This window comes from Gasterosteus aculeatus, chromosome 1, assembly GCF_964276395.1.
Source record: "Gasterosteus aculeatus chromosome 1, fGasAcu3.hap1.1, whole genome shotgun sequence".
Classification (NCBI taxonomy): domain Eukaryota; kingdom Metazoa; phylum Chordata; class Actinopteri; order Perciformes; family Gasterosteidae; genus Gasterosteus; species Gasterosteus aculeatus.
In genome coordinates this window covers 1,420,071-1,436,933 of record NC_135688.1, presented here as the reverse complement: position 1 = coordinate 1,436,933, position 16,863 = coordinate 1,420,071, and the positions used below count along the sequence as shown (strand labels likewise).

General features: G+C 47.7%; 1 long non-coding RNA gene across 2 annotated transcripts in view; it reads left to right on the top strand.

Moving 5' to 3' along the window:
• The window catches only part of LOC144410353 (uncharacterized), a 36,466-nt gene extending 19,816 nt beyond the window's left edge, over window positions 1–16,650 (top strand). Inside the window, exons 3-4 of one of the 2 annotated variants that reach the window (XR_013468368.1) lie at window positions 2,205–2,321; window positions 15,624–16,650. This is a non-coding gene — a long non-coding RNA (uncharacterized LOC144410353). The remainder of the gene's footprint in view (window positions 1–2,204; window positions 2,322–15,623) is intronic. The other variant, XR_013468367.1, reaches the window with a different exon arrangement.
• Window positions 16,651–16,863: the final 213 nt, after the last annotated feature.

Sequence of the window (16,863 nt, the reverse complement as noted above, 5' to 3'; positions counted from 1 at the left end):
AGGGTTCTACTGAGGTATTAAAGGGTTTACTGAGGTGTTAAAGGGTTCTACTGAGGTGTTAAAGGGTTCTACTGAGGTATTAAAGGGTTCTACTGAGGTGTTAAAGGGTTCTACTGAGGTATTAAAGGGTTCTACTGAGGTGTTAAAGGGTTCTACTGAGGTGTTAAAGGGTTCTACTGAGGTATTAAAGGGTTCTACTGAGGTGTTAAAGGGTTCTACTGAGGTGTTAAAGGGTTCTATTGAGGTATTAAATGGTTCTACTGAGGTGTTAAAGGGTTCTACTGAGGTATTAAAGGGTTCTACTGAGGTATTAAAGGGTTCTACTGAGGTGTTAAAGGGTTCTACTGAGGTGTTAAAGGGTTCTACTGAGGTATTAAAGGGTTCTACTGAGGTATTAAAGGGTTCTACTGAGGTGTCAAAGGGTTCTACTCAGGTGTTAAAGGGTTCTACTGAGGTATTAAAGGGTTCTACTGAGGTGTTAAAGGGTTCTACTGAGGTATTAAAAGGTTCTACTGAGGTGTTAAAGGGTTCTACTGAGGTGTTAAAGGGTTCTACTGAGGTATTAAAGGGTTCTACTGAGGTATCAAAGGGTTCTATTGAGGTGTTAAAGGGTTCTACTGCGGTGTTAAAGGGTTCTACTGAGGTATTAAAAGGTTCTACTGAGGTATTAAAGGGTTCTACTGAGGTATTAAAGGGTTCTACTGAGGTATCAAAGGGTTTTATTGAGGTGTTAAAGGGTTCTACTGAGGTATTAAAGGGTTCTACTGAGGTATTAAAGGGTTCTACTGAGGTATCAAAGGGTTTTATTGAGGTGTTAAAGGGTTCTACTGAGGTATTAAAGGGTTCTACTGAGGTGTTAAAGGGTTCTACTGAGGTATTAAAGGGTTCTACTGAGGTGTCAAAGGGTTCTACTCAGGTGTTAAAGGGTTCTACTGAGGTATTAAAGGGTTCTACTGAGGTGTTAAAGGGTTCTACTGAGGTATTAAAAGGTTCTACTGAGGTGTTAAAGGGTTCTACTGAGGTATTAAAAGGTTCTACTGAGGTATTAAAGGGTTCTACTGAGGTGTTAAAGGGTTCTACTGAGGTATTAAAGGGTTCTACTGAGGTATCAAAGGGTTCTATTGAGGTGTTAAAGGGTTCTACTGCGGTGTTAAAGGGTTCTACTGAGGTATTAAAAGGTTCTACTGAGGTATTAAAGGGTTCTACTGAGGTATTAAAGGGTTCTACTGAGGTATCAAAGGGTTTTATTGAGGTGTTAAAGGGTTCTACTGAGGTATTAAAGGGTTCTACTGAGGTATTAAAGGGTTCTACTGAGGTATCAAAGGGTTTTATTGAGGTGTTAAAGGGTTCTACTGAGGTATTAAAGGGTTCTACTGAGGTATTAAAGGGTTCTACTGAGGTATTATGGTTCCCTGGGTGAAAGTCCTGCGTCGACACGTTTGTCTGCAGCAGCGTCTGTAAATGGTCTTGAAAAAGAAGATGATGATGAAAAAAGTCAGAATCAGCGATGAAATAATAATCATCTGGCTGTTTAATTTTAATGGCGTCTAATGAAGGTCTGTGTTCGACCTTCACCGCCTTCCTCGCACCTGAGACACTGGCGGTCCTGTGTGTGTGTGTGTGTGTGTGTGTGCTCCTTTGGTTTGATGCCTATGGGTTTGTTGCTTGTGTGTGTCTGTGTGGGAAGGTGCGAATGCATGCAAGCAAATGTCATCTACCGAGTGTCAAATGAGGTAATTAAGAGACTCAGATTTGTGTGTGTGTGTGTGTGTGTGTGTGTGTGTGTGTGTGTGTGTGTGTGTGTGTGTGTGTGTGTGTGTAAACATGCATATTAGATTGACAGGAAGAGAGCGAGACAAACAGAAAGAGAAACAGGGAAAACCATGAAGCAGCTTCCCAACAGTTTATCTTCAGCACAGACAGGACCTGCTGTCAGGTCACCTCACACAGCAGCAGCACGCACTGCCACTCTACACACACACACACACACACACACACACACACACACACTAACAACTGTACAGAATGATGCAGACGATATACCAGATAGATGCAGCTCTTGTAAATGGAGCACTCAGGTTTTCTGGGGTTTGTGTGTGTGTGCGTGTGTGTGTGTGTGTCCTTCCGTGAACTCCACAAAGGGTCCTTTTGTACAACAGGGCGGTGGCTTTAACGGGTTGTATGTCCTTGTGTCTCCAGGTGAGAGCTCAGTGTCCACGTTCTTGTCAGAAAGGTAACGAGGAGGCGTGGCCGTCGTGTGCATCAGCCCCCCCTCGCCGAACATCAGCGCGCGGCCCGCAGAGCTCCAGGTGTCCTCTCAGGTGCCTGTTTTATTTCTACATTTTTGTCTCGTCTTGATGCTTCGGATCTGAATTGCCTTCTGAGCAGCGACTGAAGACCCTGTATTTGTCTTCTCCAGATTTATTGTCCAGAAATCTAGATGAGACTTTGCTACGTCTGGAAGAGAACCTGGACCTTGTCTTGTTCTTTCCTTTGACTTGATGAAGTTGCTCCATTCAAATACGTGAAATCTCAACAATGAGTATATCGACTTACTACAGTAACGCCTGGTGTGCTGATTTACTACATACTGCGTTTGGCCCCCCGGCAGTGACGCTGGCGTGGACTCTTTGTCTTAAAGGCTGATGTGCTACCAGTGTGCACACACACCCTAAACACACACACACACACAGCCTGTGTAATTCCATCGTCTGTGACGGCCCGTCCCCGCGTCCTGTGTTTGTTTGCGTTGTATCCGGTTCCCGGCGCCATACGCTGTCCGCGGCCAAAGGTATCAGGCTCTGCGTCGGGCCCCCCGACTGCTCCCGAGGCCCCGCCTCCTCTCGTGCAAAACAAAGAGCACTTCGGCCGGCGCCCGGGGCTTCGGGGTGAAAAGTCTCAGACGTGTCGTTTTACCGGGAACGACCCGTCTTTGAAATCAGAAATCAGAGAAACGATCCCTCCGCCGATGCATCGCGGCGGCGACGCGACGATCCAGGGCGGCCAGCGGCGTCACGTTTAACCGCCGTTTAATTCCCACAGCCGTGGAAATGACAAATGAGGAGTAGACCTGAGAACTGAGTAAAGGGTCAAGCAACAAGCGTCAGTTTAGCGTGGAGCTAAACGAGCTCTTCAAAATAAAATGTCTTGAAGGAAACTCAGTTTCCTCAGTCAGGTTCGGGGGCGATGATACCTTTTGTTTTAAGAACAAGATGTTCAATCAAGAATTCATCAGTGAGAATTCATAGTTGGGGATGAGCTGATCAGCAATGCATGATGGGAGAGAAGCCAACATGGCCGCCACACGCTGCATTACATCACCTGGAAGCCTCTGTGCCGACATTGGCTTTCGGGTGTACAAACAAACGAATCAAGCGCCTCCCTCCCTTTTGACTTGTGCTTTGCATTTTCCGCTTTTTGTTCTTTTTGACCATCCTCTATCTGCAGAAAACTTATTATAACAACACTAAAAATTAAAAAAAACATCTTTGCCAACTCTTAAGCAATTCTCCCCCGAAAGCCGTCCCGTAATCATTTGGAGCTTGTTTGGAAATAAAAAAAGGATATTCTTCACGCCGCTGTCCTAGAAATCTTCTTCCAGCCGCCGCTGTGAATTCCGTTTGAAGCGCCGCTTGACAGCTTCATCTGTGAAGCGTCTCAATTATGGGCGGAATATTTTCCGCCAACATATCTCGACGCCCAGACTGTCTCACTAGGACATGAAAGCCGTCGGCTTAAGGAAGTCATCGCACACCTCGGCGAGAGAGAGCAGCGCGCACACGCACACGCATGCAGACGCTGAAAATAGAGGCAGCGATCCTGCTAATGCTCCTCGGCCCAGACGCGTGGATTTGCATGTCTTTAATGTGCGGCCCGCTCTCTCGTAGGATTGGGCTCGCTGTTGCATGCTGGGAGCGAGATTTTTGTATCAGTGAAGCCTGAAGAAGAAAAAACAGCAGGTCAAAAATATTTCAGCAATTGCGGTAATTGGAGATTTTCCTTTTGGAAAGGCGAGACGCTTCCACCTCCCGCTCTCACTTTCTCTCCCTCCCTCTCTCTCTCTCTCTCCCTCTCTCTCTCTCTCTCCCTCTCTCTACCTCCCTCTCTCTCTCTCCCTCTCTCTCTCTCTCTCCCTCTCTCTCCCTCTCTCTCTCTCTCTCCCTCTCTCTCTCTCTCTCCCTCTCTCTCCCTCTCTCTCTCTCTCTCCCTCTCTCTCTCTCTCTCCCTCTCTCTACCTCCCTCTCTCTCCCGGGTCTTTCAGGCCACTGTAACGGCCTCCATCTGGTCTGTGAGGTGGGAGGGTTTTTAGGGGGCACCGGCCCTCCCCGCCGCGCTGCGACCCGGGTCGGTCAACAATGAGAACGAGCGCCGCTGCCGGCATCTCAGGCGATTAATCACGTTGTTATGAGTGTTATATTTCTGATAAGCGAAATGCTCTGAAGGAGAACGTAAGCATGAAATGATCGTTTTCATCTCAAGTCCTTACGTGTGACACCTGGAGAGAAGCCAAAAAAGAATTTGTGGAAACATTGGATTGAATTGGGGGGCTTCAAAACATGAAATGATTGTTTACGGCTCTAAAAGGGTAATTTGGGTTCATTTATTGGGTGAATATTTGTAATATAAGAGCTTGCCAACCCTCATGGTGGGTTTTTTTTTAGAAGACAACAGACGTTCTCTCCTTTCCCTTCAAACATAACCAGAAAATAAATGTGACTTTATGTTTAATTTGTCACAAATCCTCCTGGTGTCGATGCTTGCACCCAGATCACCGAAGACTAAAGGCTCGTGTTTCCATCGAGCAGATGAGGGTTTGTAACGATAATAATCCCGATAGTAAGATATGGTAATCGCTCAGAGGGGAGCCGAGGAGCCTGAGCTCCGTTTATTTACGAAAAACGTCCCTCTGCAGTCCAAGCGTCCCATGATCCAAACACAGTTTGACTTCCTCAGGAGCCTCTGAACGTAAACCCCCCTCGTTCAAATAAAGCCAGCTGATCAGTCGCTCGTCAGCTCATCTTCACAAATAGAGCCGCAGGCGTCATCCGACCCGCTCACATTCCACGTCTTCATAGTTTATTATAGTTTTTTGGGGATGGAGGAAAAAATTCTCCCCGGCTGTGGTTCCAGTAATCTGATCCAGGATCAAATAATAAATCCAGGAACAAAAACACTCCTGCAATATATAAAGCTCAAATAACTGATTGCATGTTTTATTTTAAGGGGGGCTTTATTTAGGGGGGATCAGGCGAAGTTGTACTCCATCATGATGACATGGCTTATTGAAATGCTTTTACAAAGAGTTTCTATCAGAGCTCTAAAGGTGCCTTCACACCTGTGTGAGTCATGGCCATGAAGGTTGAAACTGTGCTTCAGGACCGCGGACAGCGCCCACCCGCCATTTGGGCCGATAACGATAAAGTTCATCATATTTCCCCCCAAAAATGATTAAAGTATGAACAGAAGGAAATGGGTTTCTTATCAACTGGAAATATGAATATATAATCCCCCCAGTCTACAGGGGAAAGTAACTTTAACCCCACATCTCCATTTAGAATGTAGGTGCAGGAACTCAGTAGAGGTTCACCCTCAGTTCTGTCTCATTCTCTGTTCCACTGTCTGTCTGTCTTTCTGTCCCCGTCCCTCTGTCCCCCTGACTTTCCCTCTCCGGCCGGTGGAAGAACGCCGGGCTCGGTGCCAGCCAGCCGGGGCGCCAGTTGGGCCGTCCATCAGTCGCATTAAAGACATGTTATCCAGCCGAGTGTATCCGCCTGGCTTAGAGCCCTGATCCCCTGCTTAGAGCCCCCCCACGCTGCCCCTCGACTCACTCTGGGGGGGGGTCACAGAGTCCCCTTCTTGCTTTATCAGCGCCGCACCCAGGCATCCAGCTCGCTGCTTTGGGTCTCCTAAAACACGTACGCAAATAAATGAGGAGGCCGCTGGAAATAACTGCCCTCTCATCTCCGGCCAAGCGGGCTGCCACTCAGGTCTTTGTCTTTAAAGGGACGGGGGGGGGGGGGGCTGACCTCCACTCAGATCCGCCTCTTCAAGAACACAAAGTCAGCAGGGTTTGTTTAGCCCCCTCGTAGCGCAGCGCAGATGAAAGGTCTCACGGAGGCTTTAAAAGGGCCGTTTGTTTCACGTTACATCGACTTTATGCCCCTTTTCATCGCGGCTGAAATCAGTGCTTTTGCTCTTTTGGATTCTGGGTGAAGACCAGGACTCGTGTTGTGTTCTGTCCTCATTCTCTCTGCTTCAATATAATAGTCATTGTCGTCGTTGGCGTCGAGTGGTTTTGAAGTGTCACTTGAAGGGTCAGTTCTGAAGCTGCCCTCTGAAACCTCGGACTCATGGACAGCGTTTTCTATCCCATTAGAGGCTCCAGAGCAGCCTCCAATTACTCGGTACCTCTTTCCCGCTCGCTTTGGGACCGTTGGAGAGGTTCAGGTTATCTTGAGTACATGTTAGCGTCATGTGATAAAAAGAATAGACCCTTTTAGGCCAGGGTTCTCAAACCCCCGGCCCGCCGAGGGGGGGGACCGACTTTGGCGTAGCGTCAGCGCCGGAGGATTCATTAAAAGGTAAAAAAATACCATCATGACACCGAATAAAAACATACACAGTCTGACTTTGAAGCCCAAAATGATGATCAATAAATAATCAGGTAAACACAGTTTTGTAAATAAGTTAAACTGGTGCATTCCCATCAAACGGTGCCGTGGCGTCTCCTCTACTGCCCACGAGTATTTACCCAGCATGCAGTTCGGCGCTGTGGCGCTCCACAGCGGGACAATCTTTGCAAATAATATTACATTTCTTGACATTTTAACAGTCAACAGTATTTATTATTATAATACGGGTAGATGAAATCCAGCGTTGTGATTGGTTGAGAGTCACAGGGGCACATTATTGAGCGATAATGTGCATTTGCTGTTCACACGTATCACCGCGCACTCAAAGTATCAGGTTTTGATTTTGCGTTAGTTGACTTGTCATGAGTTTTGTCATGAGATACACAAATGAGATACACAACGTTTGGTGGCTACGACTATTTTGTGCTGAAAGGCAGCTTTTTGTTTGAGGACATAACCTCTTTAAATGAACGTTTGTCACTGATTGTGGTTTGTGATTTGGTTTAAATCTCAGATTATTAGACGTTTTCTAACACTGGCCTTTGTGCTAATTGACGGACTCCAGTTCTCATTCTTCAGAAGTAATCTGCTTTCAATAGACCTTCACTACCCAAGTCTCTCCATTCCTACCTCCTCCTCCTCCTCTTCTTCTGTCCTAGCTCCTCATCCCTTTAAGGCTTACTCCCTACCTCCTTCACCTCCTCCTTCTCTCCTCTCCTACCTCTCCATCCCTCCTAGGCCTCTTTTACTCCTCCTCCTTCCTGCTGCACCTCAGTTTGCCCTCAACTTATTCACCTCTTTCGCTCTGTATTTTATCTCCATTCTCCATTCCAGCCCCCCCCCCTCAGCCCCCCAGCCCCCCCCCCCCCTCAGCCCCCCCCCCTCAGCCCCCCATCCATTTCACTACCTTTTTTTTGCTATAAGTAATTCACCCGCCCTGCCTCCACCTGGAGACGCCGCCGAGCCTTCTTCTCAGATTCCAGGCATGTTTCTCCTCCGGGCCGGGCTTCCTCCGGCTGGCTGACTCACAACGTAGCAGCATAAATTACCACGAGTCCTCACACAACCCGTGCACACACACATACAAGCCGTGCACACACACACACAACCCGTGCACACACACACACAACCCGTGCGCACACACACACAACCCGTGCACACACACACAACCTGTGCACACACACACAACCCGTGCACACACACACACAACCCGTGTACACACACAACCCGTGCACACACACAACCACAACCCGTGCACAAACACACACACACAACCTGTGCACACACACAACCTGTGCACATACACACACAACCCGTGCACGTCTATCAGCCATTATCCCTCCACTCCGAGCAGCTTTAATTACCCTGTGTGTGTGTGTGTGTGTGTGTGTGTGTGTTTGTGTGTGTGTGCGTGGGATTGATGTGGAGGAGTTACAGCAGTTCTTAAAGGGCCAGTGTCTATTACTTGGGGGGGGGCTCCATTTCTCATGAATTAACGGACGCGCTGCCCCCTGATGACGGACACATTAACCCTCCTACAGAAGCTCACATGTCAGATACCAAAAAGTCCTCGTGGCTTCAAGGCAAACATCATGCTAACATCATGCTAGTAAAGACCTGCTCCTTGTTGCTGCTTGTGTATCGTGGTCATTGATCAGGAGGACACTCTGCTGTCCGTCCGTCAGGAGGGAAGTGAGGAGACACGAGTCGCATAGTTCTATTGATTCGTGTGTCAAGTGGCACTTTGATGCGAAACCCTTTTTATTTTCACTCACTAGATAATCACCTGTAATGTGATCGCAGGCTGCTCTTAAGTACTGATTTGTACTCAGAAATACACCTTTACTCTCTTCGACTCGAGCCAAAGACAATGATGGACGACTTTCTTCTACGAGGACACATTTTGGGAGCCAGAAGAGTCTTTAGGAGGCTCATCTCATTTTACAACAAAAGCAGCTCCTCTGGCGTGTTCATCCCACAGCTCCGCAGCAGCAGCCAGACAGCGTTTGACAGATGCATGATGGGTATTGGTGTGTGTGTGGGGGGGGGGGGGGGGCAGACCGGCAGAGTCAGGAATGACTTGGGGACGAACGAGGAGGAGGCGAGAGAAGGACGGAGGGGAAGTCTGCAGAGCGAGCCGAGCTACGGCCCCGTCGTGATGTTTGAGAGTTTGTTGCGTCCTCGCGTCTGACTGCGCGGCCCGTGTTGGCACACCGAGTGCTAATGGCTAACAGCGTGCTAATTGCCCCCCCCCCCCCCCCGCCATTCAGACACTTCCCGCCAGCGGCAATTACGCACTCGTGCAATTAGACCCGCCGTAAAAAACGACGGGCAGACGGCAGTGAAAAGACTCGTTAAATACAATTATTTCTGTGGAAGGATTATCGACGAGGAGGAGAGAAGCTCCGCGGGAGGAGAGAACTGCGTAGAACATAAACATGGATGTATTTAAAGGTCGTGTTGCGCGTGTTGTCGTGCGTGTTGTCGTGACTTTGGGGGCGTGATCCATGACTCCCACGCATACCAAAGGTAAAGTGTCGTGTGTGTCACATCGGAGGCTTGAGTACAGACATTTGAACCCAAATGATGGAATTCAAGACATTCTTTGTGATTTCATTCTTCACGCGACGTTCCCTTGATCCACCGGTTGTTTCCAGTGGAGACGCTTTTAATTGTAAAGGTTTTTAATCTGGCGAGCTGTAACTTCTCATTGAAGCTTTTACCTTCCACGATTACGCTGCTCCGGTTCTTGAGTCGTCGTTTCCCCCTTTGAGACGTGAGTCCAACCTTCACGCTGACACATTTCAAACAAACACCAAACACTGAAAAACAGCACAAATGAGCTCATTTAAAGGAAAGCAGAGGTTTTTTGTTTTATTTGAACATTTTATAACGTGTGTGTTTTGTCAGACGCCCACTCGATATCAAATGTACGGTTACCCGCTCCGCCTCCGCGAGGCTGCCTTTTATTTCGGGGGAATCTTTTGTTCCCTTCTGACATCTCGAAGCAACGCGGCGTCTCAACTCGCCGCCAACCGCCTCAGAAAGCCGCCGTCAGCAGGGTTTCTCTTTCACGCCGACCGGGTTCGTAATCCGGAGGAAAAGCCTCGCGACGTGTTGGGACGCGTCCTCGCTGACAGACGGCCGAAGGACGCCCCGTGACCTGGAAGCGACCGAGGCCTCGAGCGCATCCAGTTCATCTCGTCGAGTCGTTAAGCACAAAACTCGCCTTCGCATTCGTTCGTTAACACAAACTCCTCTCTAGTGAAAAACAAAGGTGTTTTATACGTTCCTCATTATTCATTCCATTGGTCACCTGATTAACCGGAGCTCCCGTCTCATTGGCTGACTGAATAATGGCATTTTTTGTTTGTTTGCAAGCACGGTTTCAATATATTAAATAATAGAACGTTATTTAAAAAAGAGTCGAGCTGCTGATGTCACTTCGGATGAAGGTTTCAGTATATTCAGTATTTAATTAATACAATAAATGTTCCTGTGAGAATTAAAACATTTCAATCCCTTTAGGATTAATGCACATTACAATATAATCCTGTGTATCTACAACAAATATATTTAACTAACGAAAAGCAAACACGTTCTGTTCTTATTGCAGATTCTCTTCTCTGGCTTATCAGCACAAAGCGACACACACACACACACACACACACACTGACACACACTGACACACACACACTGATCAACACACACACACACACTCACTCACACTGACACACACTGACACACACACACTGATCAACACACACACACACACTCACTCACACTGACACACGGATACGCACACTGACACACACACACGGACACACACACACACTGACAAACACACACACACACTCACTCACACTGACACACGGATACGCACACTGACACACACACACGGACACACACACACACTGACAAACACACACACACACTCACTCACACTGACACACGGATACACACACTGACACACAGTGACACAAACGGACACACACACACACACGGACACACACACACTGACACACACATTCACGCTTTACATTTGTTTTGTTCATATTGTGTGTTTATTTTGTAATAATCTTGAATGGAAGAACAGATATGAAAACGCCCCTAAAATAATAATAAATAATAATGATAATTAATAATAAATAACAATGATAAATAATAATGATAATAATAAATAATAATGATAATTAATAATAATAATAAATAATAATGATAAATAATAATAAATAAAAGGAGATACGAGAAGGTGAAATGAAACCTGGAGGGAGGCGTTTCTCTCGGATTGATCCGAATGGGCACAGACAGCGATTCAGGCCCCGCTGGGTCAGATGAGGACACGAAGACAGAGCATCGGGGAGGGGGGGGAGTGTTTAGAAATATTTAGAAATATGTCATTGTTTTCTATCATTTTTCCTTGTATTTTCTGTAACATTATGCCGTCGTTTTCTAGGACCACGTTTATGATTTCAGGAGACTGAACACGTCCCCGACCACCTTGTGTTGGTAATCTTCAGTTCTGCCAAACAAATAGTAAAATACTGTAAATACAAAGTAGGTCGACATTTCCTAAATACTTGAACGATACTTTACAGTATTTTTACAGTCCACAGGCAGTACTACAGTACTCATGGAGTACTGTATTGATGTGCAGTATTTCAATCCTCTAGTGAGAGTAGATTTCTTACCGGATGATGGATGCCACAGTGTAGCTGCTCACATGAGGCTGTACTCTTTGCCAGCCTCCCTCGTTGTTAGACCATGGTTGACCACATGACCAACCACAGTGGCTCGGCTCTCATCAGAGATTACGGTCCTCGTCCTCCTCCTCCTCGTCCTCCTCCTCCTCGTCCTCCTCCTCCTCGTCCTCGTCCTCCTCCTCTGGCTCTGCCTCTGTTTCCAATGTTGGCATCCATTGCTCCATTGAAGAGCTCACCCCAGTTGCCCTTTTATGCTGAAGCTCTGATCGCTAATTGTAAAACGGTGTGTTTGCCCGTGTGAGGAGTCAGAGTGCACATTTGATTGGCAGTGTGTTCCTTGTGAAAACAAGATATATTTTGCATAAAAATTGTGCCAAAAGCCGAGAATTGTGTGTAGTGTTTTGAAAAAAAGATTCATTTAGTTTTAGACCTGCAGTTTGAGGGTGAAGCAGGACTTGCGCTTGTAGTTTAGCAGGACGGGTTCAGGGGGCTGGTGAAGGAGTCACATGTTGCGGCCGTTGTGTCTCCAAGTACCAGAATTTGTGTGTAAACAATTGAGAAAAACTGTAACTGAACCCAGCTGAGTTCCTGTGAAGTTGGGAGGTTTTGTGAGCTTCAGCAGGCCTTGGTAGGAGCACCTTTTTGTTCGATACCTTGAATCATTCTTTGGATTCCAGCTCTTCGGCACTCGAGCACACGGCTCTCGACTTTTGCTCTTTTTCTCAAGGCTGTGGCCGTGAGCGCCGACGTGAGCGTCGGTATTGTTTTTGTTCTTTTCATCATTTGCTTCCCACTATGTCTCACCATTGGAACTGAGCTTAGAGACAGTCACGGTTCTGACAAAAATAAATGAAGACGAGGGAAAGGTTGTGGTTACAATCAATAAAATGATGATCATTAGCTATTCGCATTAGCTTATAAATGTGCGGCTTTTCAGATTCAAGCGAAACAGAGAGTGGAAGGTGAAACCCATCAGCTCGTGAGGAGCTGAGCACGACGCCCTTGTGGGTGGAGGCTCCCTTGTGTGTTCGTCTCTCCCTGAAGTTGTGTTGGGTGGGTCCTTGTCCAGCGATGCGGAGCGCCTTGTTCCAGTTGCTATCTCCACCTCTCATCATGTCTGCCCGCTAGCTCCCGATCCAATCCTCTTAGTCTCTTCCCAGGACGGCAAGATTCCCAGAGCCCGATAAAAGTTAAAACCCTTACGAGAACAGCCGATGCCGATTAGTGGCCTTTGCAGAGGGGTCCTTTGTTTCCTCGGACTACCAGAGAATAAATCAGTGACCGCGCCTGGAAATTAGTGACCGTGCACTGCAATCGCTTTGAGGAACGATCAGCGCAACAATCGATGGATTCTTTCCCCGGGGATCCTCGGCAGGTGCTTCCGTGACTTAATGCCGGGATCCTCTCTTTATGCCGCAGTGATTCCCTGACGAACGCACAGCTCTGGTTTCTCACACATGAACATCACGCTGTGTTGAAGAAGACTTGAAACTAGAGACTGAGACCATAAACTCGTGTTTACTGAGGGAACAAACCAAGAGAGAAGTCGTTTTCCCATAGGCGTCTAAGGCGTCTATGGCGTCTATGGCGTCTATGGCGTCTAAGGCGTCTATGGCGTCTATGACGTCTATGGTGTCTATGGCGTCTATGCCGTCTATGCCGTCTATGCCGTCTATGCCGTTTAAGGCGTCTATGCCGTCTATGGCGTCTATGGCGTCTATGGCGTCTATTGTGTCTATGGCGTCTAAGGCGTCAATGGCGTCTAAGGCGTCTATGGCGTCTATGGCGTCTAAGGCGTCTATGGCGTCTATGGCGTCTATTGTGTCTATGGCATCTAAGGCGTCAATGGCGTCTAAGGTGTCTATGGCGTCTACGGCGTCTACGGCGTCTAAGGCGTCTAAGGCGTCTATGGCGTCTATGGCGTCTATGACGTCTATGGCGTCTATGGCGTCTATGGCGTCTAAGGTGTCTATGGCGTCTATGGCGTCTATGGTTATGTGTGAAAGGTGCAAAAAACCCTTCTGCGATGGAGGGATCGGTCTGTACCTCCTATTTGCTTGGTTGATTGTTTTTATTAATGTCGGGGCAATATTATAAATGATTTACATACAGGTCTTTCCTTATTTTTGTATTCCCTCAATAATTATTGATCTTCGATGCATTGAATTAATTGCCATGATGTCTGGATGTTGTGGATAATTCAGTATTCAGAGTACGAATGAGGGGAAGTGGTTTGGTGTTTTCGGGGGCGATGCGACGACCCAACGAGGTCCGGATGCAGAAACACGGCGCGCTTTGTGCCCCCTGCTGACGTCCTGATGAAAGGGGATCGGGGAACGTTCCCTCGGCCCAAATCTCAAATGTAAAACCTCATAAAAGCAACTCGGGGGCCGACTGCCGCTCTCCAGCATCGAAGGGACGACCGCCAATTGGTCCGTTTGCGCTGCCGCCATTTTACATCAAATGGACTCCAGGGAAGATCAGGAGACACTTTAGTCGGAAAGGCCGAGGCTGAATGGAGACGGAGAAAGGGGAAATGTAGAGAGTTTGAAAAAGAAAAGAGGCAGAGCAAATGAAATTGGACGACGAAGAGCCGGGCGGGGAGACCGGCTGAAAGAAAAGGGGGCTCAAGAGGGAGGGAGAGGTGAGCGGTAGAGAGGGGCGCCGAATGTGTCTGGGAAAAGTTTTGGAGCTGAGGTGCATTGTGGGAGAGCAGACAGCGTGTCTGGGGGGGGGGGGTCTGAGGTGTGGATTAATGCCAGCGATTGGAGGAGGGCCGCCGCAGTTGTGCGTGAGCGGAATATCAGAATTGGGAGACGAGAGAGAAAAGGGAAGCGGAGACGGAACGGCTGCAGACACCGAACTCTCTTTCTTTTTTTTCCTGCACCCGAAGACGAGCAGCTCGCCGCACGAAAGAAAGCGGACGGGAACCGCCGCGGAAATGTAGAGCAGCCCACTCATAGAGCCCTCGTATGCGTGGCGTTCAGTTCGTAAGGAGCTGCTTGCAGTTTTGCCACAGATTAATCCAGGAGCCTCAAAGCCTCGCTGATCGTCAGGTAGTGTTTCAAGACTCAAGACTACACAACACTAGAGTCAGTCTGAGACACTCAAACCAAGAGAGAGCAACTCCGGGTCCCAGATCCAGGATCTAGGATCTACGATCCACGAGCTATAAATGGCACAATCCATCTCTCCTTTTTGTATGAGAAAACCATTTGAAGCACCACTTATTTTGAAGGCACGACGGGGAAATTTCATTACAGCAAGATTATTGTGGGTCTACAATGAGTTTGTGTTGAGTTTTTTTTTTGTTTTATTCCCCAAAGAAAACTTTATGCAAGTTGTCTGTGTGCAAGAGTTCATAAAAGAGTCAGAGTGAGACAGAGCAGGATGGATCAGGCAAGACAAGGCGAGTTCTTTTACGTAACACATGTCAGCAACAAGGGAAGTAAAAGCACTTTACATAAAACATCAAAAGCATCAGTCCAACATGCAGAAGAAGACATCGTAAAAGAACATCTAAAAAGAAATAAAATAAGTGAGATCAGCAGGTTTCTGCAGAGCTCTGCGTGGTCCTTGATGGAATAAACTGCTACATCACCCAACAGTGTTTTTCTGAAATAAATCCTTTGACCAGTGTGACGACCTGAGAGCCTGAGTGATGTGATCTCTTTAATAGACTTTCCTTATAACGAGTCCGCCGGAGAGAAACACTGCTTTTTCCTGCTGAGACACAAGTCCTTCGATTACCAACTTGTTCTCAGGGCGACAGCACGAATCCAGATCCTAAAACCACCACCGCCGTTTATCTGTGTGGAACAATGACACATTGGAATGATTTGTTTGATTGGCCCTCAGTCTCCTGGTGAAGCGGTTATGTTAAAAAACGGCACAGCTATTGTCATTTGTTTTATTGATTTACTAAATATGAGCGCGGGGAGCAAAGGTGGAACAGAAGAGGCCTCGGGACGGAGCCGTGGGGAACTCCGCCGGGATGCGTACTTGGACACAACGTGCTCCTTGTCCCGGCTAACTGGTTTGGTTCCGTGCCAGAAGAGTCCAACCCGGAGGTCCAGTTGGTCACCATCTGTGTTTTTAAATGGGGGTCATTGAAAAACCTGAACAAGAGCGAGGGTGTGGTCTAAAAAAACGGATTGGACGACGTTGAAATCGCTAATAAAGAAAATGCTTTCTCTTCATGCTTTTACTGATACGCCAATTATTTGATGTGGTCTTATCTTGTTCGTGTGTCTGGATCATTCATTAAAAGTGGGTTCTGTGTTCTCAGGGCCTGTGTGAGGACACAAGACACTGGTTCACAACGTGGGGACGACTGGAGACCCGACCAGAAACCCGGTGAGCGCGCTTCAACTTCATGACCTTTTCCTTTGGTGATGGTCATCCAATCCCTTCGCCGACTCCACCATTTTGGAACTTTTTCAGCCATATTTTTTCAGCTCATTCGGGTTTCATCTCTTGACCCGAGTGAGGAGCTGCAGCAGTTTTTGACTCCTAACTGGTGACTCGTTTCGAGTGCTTCTGACCCCCTTTCACACCCCTTAGAACTCGCTGTGGTTTTTCTTCCAACATTTTAAACTTTTAAAAGTTTGTGGTCGCATGTCAGCCGCCTTTTTCCAGCACCAGCTGTGTTTTCTTGGTGAACATCGTGTTGATGGTGAAACTGAAAGTGATGAGGTGAAGTGAGAATGAGTGAATGAGTGAAGTTGTTGTGTTGTGTGTGATGTTTGATCATCATGGTTTGTTCCTGAACTGACAAAGTTCCTCATGTAATATTGTGATGTGATTTACACCTTTGAGAAAAACAACCAACCAATAACGTGTGAATCCGATGGAATGATCGGTGAAGGTGGGCCGGCGGACAGAACGACGTGACTCTCTTTGGTTTGGATCCCGTACGGTGGATTCGGCTCGTGGGGATAAAACATGTTTTTTTATTTGAAGCTGATTACGACGCTCACGCGAGGTTCGTCTAGACGTCAGAGTCGGGCTCTTTTGGATTTGACCCATAACTGCAGCGGGATCCACAATCACCCGCCAATCTTTCTTTTCTCGCACTTTAATACCCAGAATGTGAGTTCCTGCGATGTGATGTCAGTCGGTCACCAAAGAACTGCCAAAGCGAACTCATTCTAGCTCGATTTCCTTCGCGTCCACCTGCATGTGATTTTGGGGGGGACAGCTCTGAGCGCCGTATCGATTGACCTCGGCGCCCGCTTGCGTCCGGCGACGGCGCAGAGCTCGAGGGCCACCAGCGTTTAGAGATCCTCACAAGCCTGTCAACTAAAAAAAAGAAACACAACGAGACCACAAAGTCCTCCATTGGGTGTGTTTTTTCCTGCCTAAATGGGCGGCGCGGCGGCGGAGTGCACGCTTCTGGTGAGCTGCGAGGAGGCGTGCGGGACGGACGAAGGCTTCGGCGTCCGCGGCTCGGTGCACCCGCGGGTCCAAGGAACCGCCGCTCTGCAGCCGAGCCGAATAAAGATCGGTATTCGCTTTGGGTTTTTTTC